Raw genomic sequence first — 7180 nt, forward strand, 5'->3', positions numbered from 1 at the left:
ATGTTCTTTGAAAATAGTACTAATTTTTTAAGGACTAAACTCCTCTCTCCTTGTCGGTTTGTTAGGGCACAAACTCAAACTTCAATAGCCACAATAAATGTAGTGCACAACTCTATTATTTTTCAACTAAAATCGTATTTTTCTAACGCCACAGTGCAAAACAATGTCGCCTTAGTACTGTTGTTCCAACATTCCTGAAATATGGAAGAAACAAGGCATGAAATCAAAGAGAAAAATATAAGAACAAGATCAAATGCAACAGAAGAGGAAGAAGAAGTCTTGGAATACGAAGAAGAAGACATAGAGGAAGGTGTAGAGAAATGCAATCACAGCCTAGTAGGAAAGCTGGTGACAGACAAAAATATCAATCCAACATGGGTCCAGACGGCTATGTTCAACATTTGGAGAAGGCCAGAAAACTTTAAGATGGTAGAGATCAGGCCAAAACTTTTCCAGTTTTTCTTTCATAAGGAAATAGACACGGGAAGAGTTCTGAAAGGAAACCCATGGATGTTTCGAAACTCATGGCTACTGATCAGGAAATGGGAAAGAGGAGTAAACCTAGCAGAAATGGATTTTTCTAGAACATAAATTAAACTTCAAATATGGAACATGCCAGAACATTGCAAGACAACAATTTTAGGAAGAAAAATCGCTTCTAGGGTGGGAGAAGTCATGGAATGCAATGTATTTTCAGCGGGTCCAAGAAAAGGAAACTTTCTTAAAGCATCAGTCATGATAAAGATAGAGAATTCACTGAAAGAAGGCTTAAACATGGGAAGTAAGCGAGATGGTTTAACAAAGGTGGAGTTCAAATATGAAAGGCTGCCCATATTTTGCTACTTTTGTGGTAGGATCAAACATGATGTAGCAAATTGTGAGATAGCAGAAGCAGAAGAAGAGCATATCAGTAGTTCAAAAAAAGGGCTAGGAGCCTGGCTAGGAGCAGATATAACAGGCAATAAGGTGGAGCAATAAGTAGAACAAGAGAAGCCAACCAAAATGAGAGACAAAGAAACTGAGAAAGGAACGCAACAAGGAAAGAGAGAGGTGTTGGAAAAAATGGCTAAGTTAACTATGAAGGAAAAGAGCCAGCAATGCATAGAATACAAGGAAGGAGGCAAAGTTTCAAACAAAGAGAAAGCGCCACATCAAACAGCAGAGGCTAAAACCATTACCATCGAAGAGACGAATAGAGAGGCTACAGATCAGGGGAAAAAAGACGAAGAAAAAAGAAAGAAAGTAGATAAGGAAATAAAAGAACAGAAGAAGGACAAAAAGAAAATAGAGGAAGAGGAGGAATCTCAACTTCAGAAAATCAAAAGAAATGGAAGAGGATGGCAAGAGAAGCACCACTAAGAATAACATGCCAGAAAACTAAAGTGCCAGAACAAAATAAAAAGAGAAAAGAAGAAGACACAGAAATCGAGGATAGGGAGATGGGAGGCAGCAGCAAACGCTACCAAGCAAGGAGCAAAAATACACAGGCAGAGGCTGCAGGGTAGCCCTGCCAAATCCCATGAAGATAATTAGTTGGAACTACCATGGGCTTGGGAACCCATGGGCAGTGAGAGTTTTAAACAAGCTCTTGAAACAGCAAGATCACAATCTCATTTTCTTAATGGAGACAAGGAAAAAGATTGACGAATTAAATCGTATTAGAAATAGAGGAGGAATGAAAAACATTGTAGGGATTGACTATGAAGAGGAAGGAAGAAGTAGAGCGGAAAGTTTGGCAGTTATATGGGATAGCTCTATTTTTTTGGAAGTATCATCTATGTCTTTGAATCATATAGACATGAGGGTAAAAATAGTAGAAGCTGGACAGCGGTGAAGGATTATGGGGTTCTATGGGAATCCGGATGCAGCCAACAAGAAAAAATCATGGGATCTCTTGAGCTTGCTTGGTCAATCGCAAAACATGCCATGGTTGGTGTTTGGAGATTTTAACCAAATACTGGAACAGAAAGAGAAGACAGGAGGATTGCCAGTTACTTATAGCCAAATGAAAGGCTTTCAAGAAGTACTACAAATGAATCAGCTACTAGATTTGGGGTTTGTGGGACACTATTTTACATGGACAAACAATCAACCGGGAGACATAAACATTCAAGGGCAGTTGCAACAATTGACTGGAAGGAAGCATTCCACAAACAATTGTAAGACACTTACAGAGGTACAGATCAGATCACTGTCCACTCTTAATTGATGTAACAGGTAAAGAGAATAAAAGAATGAGGAAGAGGCCAAATATCTTCAGATTTGAATAAATGTGGCTTCAAAACCAAGAGTGTAAAGAAGTAATATCCAAGAGCTGGTTGGATAGTGCAGAACATTTAAAATGGAAGATGAAAAATTGTGGAAGAAAACTACAACAATGGAAAAAACAGAATTTTGGACAACTACCAAAGAAGATCAAAGAGAAGCAGGATTCTATAGACCATCTCACAACCCTCCCGTAATCTGAATCGACCATCATGAGACTAAAAGAGACACAAAGAGAGTTAGATGATTTGTTGTACCAAGAAGAGATTAAGTGGGTACAAAGATCTAGAGCAACGCGACTTAAAGCAGAGAGACAAAAATACTAAATATTTTCATCAGAAAGCATCACAAAGGAACAAAAGAAACCGTATAGAGAGGATTACTGATGATGCATGAATTCTTTTTTAAGATGAGGAGAAAATAGAGAAAATTATAGTGAACTTTTATGAGGAATTGCTCAAGACCGAAGGGACGATGGAAGAAGAATAAGTGGCTGCAGTGGTGGGAGGCAGAGTCTCGTAGGAGGCTTTTAATATTTTGGAGGAGGACTTCACACGAGAGGAAGTCAGAACAGCTTTAAAGCACATACACCCAACTAAAGCTCCCGAACCGGATGGGATGCCGGAACTCTTCTACCAATGGATGTGGGATATTGTGGGAGAGGAAACTTCCAAGTGGATTCTTAACTGTCTAAATAGGGAGGGAGACTTTGAAGAGATGAACAATACCTTTTTGTGTCTAATCCCCAAAACAAAGACCCCAAAGCACACTAGAGAGTATAGGCTTATATCTCTTTACAATGTGATTTTCAAGCTAGTGACAAAGGTCATTGCAAACAGGCTAAAGCAAATTCTGCCGGAGATTGTGGGAGAGTATCAAAGTGCCTTTATTCCGGGTAAATTAATTACGGACAATAGCTTGGTGGCTTTTGATATATTCCACTATATGAGAAAAAAGGTAAACGGAGCAAAGGGTTTCGTGTGCATAAAGTTAGATATGGCTAAGGCATATGATCGGATCGAATGGAGTTTTCTCTTGGCAGTTTTCAAGTCTATGGGATTCCTACAAAAGTGAGTGAAATTAATCAAAAAATGCATCAACTCAATGTCTTTCTCAATACTTATTAATGGCTATCTCTCCAAGAGTTTCAAACCCACTAGAGGCATAAGACAAGGGGATCCCCTTTTCCTATACTTGTTTATATTATGTGCGAAAGTGTTCTCAGGCCTCCTTATCAAGGCTCAGGAAAGGCAAGCAATTCAGGGAATAAAGATAGCTAGGAATGCACCCGAAATATCACACTTTTTTTACGGATGACAGCATTCTCTTCATAAGAGCAGCTGATCAAAACATCACTGAAGTGAAAAAAATTCTACAAACATACCAATTAGCTTCAGGCCAAAGAATCAATTTGGATAAATCGAAAATCTCTTTAGCCGAAATGTGCATCCTCTCAGACAGATGCTTATCCAAGAATGGTTTTTACAAATTAAGGCAATGGATAACCATTCAAAGCACTTGGGGATTCCAATTTTTGTTGGAAGATCTAAGAAACAAATCTTTGATTTTGTCCAAGATAGAATTTGGAAAAAGCTGAAGGGATGGAAGGAGAATAGCCTTTCCAAGGTGGGGAAAGAAGTTCTTATAAAATCAGTCGCTCAAGCAATCCCCTCATACATTATGGGATTTTTCAAATGGCCAAAAGCTTATGTCATTATATAGAGAGCATGATTAATAAATTCTACTGGGGGAGCAAAAATTGAAAAAGAAAGATGCATTGGGTTAGATGGTCAAAATTGAGCTTGGCAAAGCAAGAAGGAGGGGGGGCTAGAATTTAGAAGCTTTGAAGCTTTTAATCAAACACTTTTGGCCAAACAGAGATGGAGATTGATTAAATTTTCTAATTCACTAGCAACAAGGACATTGAAAGCCAAATACTACAATAAAAAATCTGTTCTTAAGTCAGTTATAGGAAACATGCCAAACTATACTTGGAAAAGTATTTAGAATGCTAAATGGATTCTAAATCTGGAAGGCTTGTGGAGGATCGGTAATGGTAGATCAATTAGAATAAAGGAAGACTCATGGCTTCCGAATCAAAATGGATTCAAAATTTGGAGTACCTGCTCAAGTTTTGATTCGGAAACCAGGGTAGAACAACTTATTGATCAGAAACTATTTGATGGAGAAAGGACATCATCAGACAGAATTTCTTTCATTTTGAATCAGAACAGATACTTAACATTCCTCTAGACCAGAATCAACAAGAAGACTGCTACTACTGAAAAGAATCAAAGAATAGAGAATATGAGGTCAAGAAAGCTTACCACCTCATCCGCTCTCGGCCATAAAATCACGCTCAGCCTAGCAAGCAGGAGCACCGGAACAGATTCCCTTGGAAACTTATTTAGAGCACAAAAGCACTGAACCGCACTCTTAATTTCCCATGAAGATTGTTAATGTTAACATCATCCCTGCCAACCAGAATTAATATTAAAAAAAGAGGTATCACATGCGCATCACTTTGTCCAAGATGTTAGAGAAAGGAAGAGATAGAAGAACACATATTTAGAGATTGTACCTGGGCACAATGATTTTGGTTTGCTAGTCCTTTCAACCTCCGAACAGAGACAACACAGAACCACCCAATTGGAGCTTCGATTGAAGAATCACTAAACTAAATCGGAAAGGGGGAAAGAGATCTATTTCTTGAATGCTTGCATGCAATATGGTGGGGAAGAAACAAATCATTTTTTGAAAATAAGGAAATAGACATACAAGAATGAGTGAACAGAGCAACTCTTAGATACTAGGAATTCACAGTCATGTCAAGGCCGACTGAGAACTTCACAGCGGAGCCACCACCAGGGAGTCGTAGTTCAATGTGTTGGGTGCCGCCGGAGCCAAATCTCTTCAAATTGAATGAGGATGCAGCAATTTCAAATGAAGGACCGAATGGTGGAGGAGCAATTATTAGGAATTTTGAAGGAGAGATTATAGTTGCAGCTACTTGGTTATTTTCAACCACATCTATAATTGAAGCGGAAGCCACAGCTTGCCTTTTGGGCCTTAACTTGGCCTTGGATTGTTTTTTTATTTAGTCTTAGAAGGAGATAACGTAGATGTTATTAGAGCCTTGAAGGAGAATGTCACTCACAAAAATTATTTTGGAACTTTAGTGTTAAATTGTAAAGATGTTTTAGGTAAATTTAGACTTGTTCACATTTTTCATGTAAAAAGGGAGGGGAATAGAGTAGCTCATGCTTTGGCCAAATTAGCTTTGACCCAACTAAATGTTATATGGTTGGAAGAAGCTCCTAAACATGTAACTAATTTGACCCATTTGAATGTTTTGAGTTCTTCTATTTGAATATAATTTATCTCCTTTCTAAAAAAAAAATATAATATATTAAGAGGCATACTAATATGTCATCTCAACTAGATTTTAGCTGCCAACATATATCTTACCTAGTTGTATGCGATAGTTATATATTCTTTTTTGGAATTGTTTGGTTTTATTTGGACTTAGCCTTCTTTATGTTTCAAAAAATAATTTTTATTTGCTCTGTGTCAAATACATATTATCTATTTATGAATTTAATTTTAATATATTATTAGTGTAAAATCGTTTTACATGTGCGTTCAATCACATAATATTATATTAATAAAAATAATTTTTTTTACATTAATCATATGAATAGTCATTTAAAAAATAGTTATAATTATACTTAACTAAAACTTGAATTCGAATACAGCTTACAAGAAGCATATAGATATGCCATTTGTACTAGACTTTCGCTGCAAATTAAACTCTTTATTTATTGGACAAAAACATGAAAGCTTCAAGAATTACTATTCTTCACTTCAACAAACCTAATGACACCCGGCTCAATTCTCTCGAGGTAAAAAATACACATCACTGACGTTCTCTTTTCTCTTTGCTAGGGTTTGAAGCCTTTTTATCCTTGTGTCGTCTTGAAGGGAGGCTGCCGCCGCCACCGCTAACTTGGTAAAGTGCACGTGGGGCCTCCCTCTCCCTTCTCCTTCTTCTTACTCTATTTCTCCCTTCTTCTCTTCTTTTGGTTTCTTTCAATTTTCTTCTTTAACTCTGTTTCTCTTCGACCTTCCTTTTCCTCCCCCAATCTTTTCCCTCTTCTTTCATCTTCTATCCATCTTTTCTTTATCTCCATTGCTTCTTCCCCCACGCCTTTTTGTTTATCTTTTATTTTATTTTATTTTATGTTTTTTAATATCCTTATGTGGTGTATTTTCTCTCTTTTTATGATGGTTTATTGTCCTCCCTTTATGGGTAGTGTGGGTACGTTAGTACATATCTATTAGATCTTGGAGTATACATTGAAATTTACTTATTGTTCATGGAAATATCTTTAGATTAGAGGAGGATTCGTCTCTAAGCAAAGAAAAAAAAAAACAGATTTTTCAACATAGTGCATCACTTTTAGTGTTGATTTAGAAATCATAGAGATTCAAATATGTCTATGTTTTTACTGATTAAGATTCTTTGTAATCGAATATTGGACTTACTTTCAGTTTATAGTTCAGCATAAAATTTATCTAATCATCTTCTCTAATTTTAAATTTAATTTATTTCTATTATCTATAAGTGTCGTTTGACTTTTTTTTAAATGATATGTTTTCTTCTGTGAAAAAAAATTGACACCAGGCCCATCTAGCCGCTGCCAAAAAACATTATTATTTTTCGAGATTACAAACATTTACTTACTCAATTATAGGAAAAAATAACTTAATAATGCTTACAAATTATATAAATGGTACCCATGTTGGGGAAATTAGGTAAGCAAATGGTAAACAGGTTGACTAACTCAGGTTGAAGACATTGACACCACCTTAAATGCCCCATCAAAAAACTCACCTTTATTCAAGGAAGCACCTA

This window comes from Arachis ipaensis, chromosome B09 (assembly GCF_000816755.2).
Source record: "Arachis ipaensis cultivar K30076 chromosome B09, Araip1.1, whole genome shotgun sequence".
NCBI classification, from domain to species: Eukaryota; Viridiplantae; Streptophyta; class Magnoliopsida; order Fabales; family Fabaceae; genus Arachis; species Arachis ipaensis.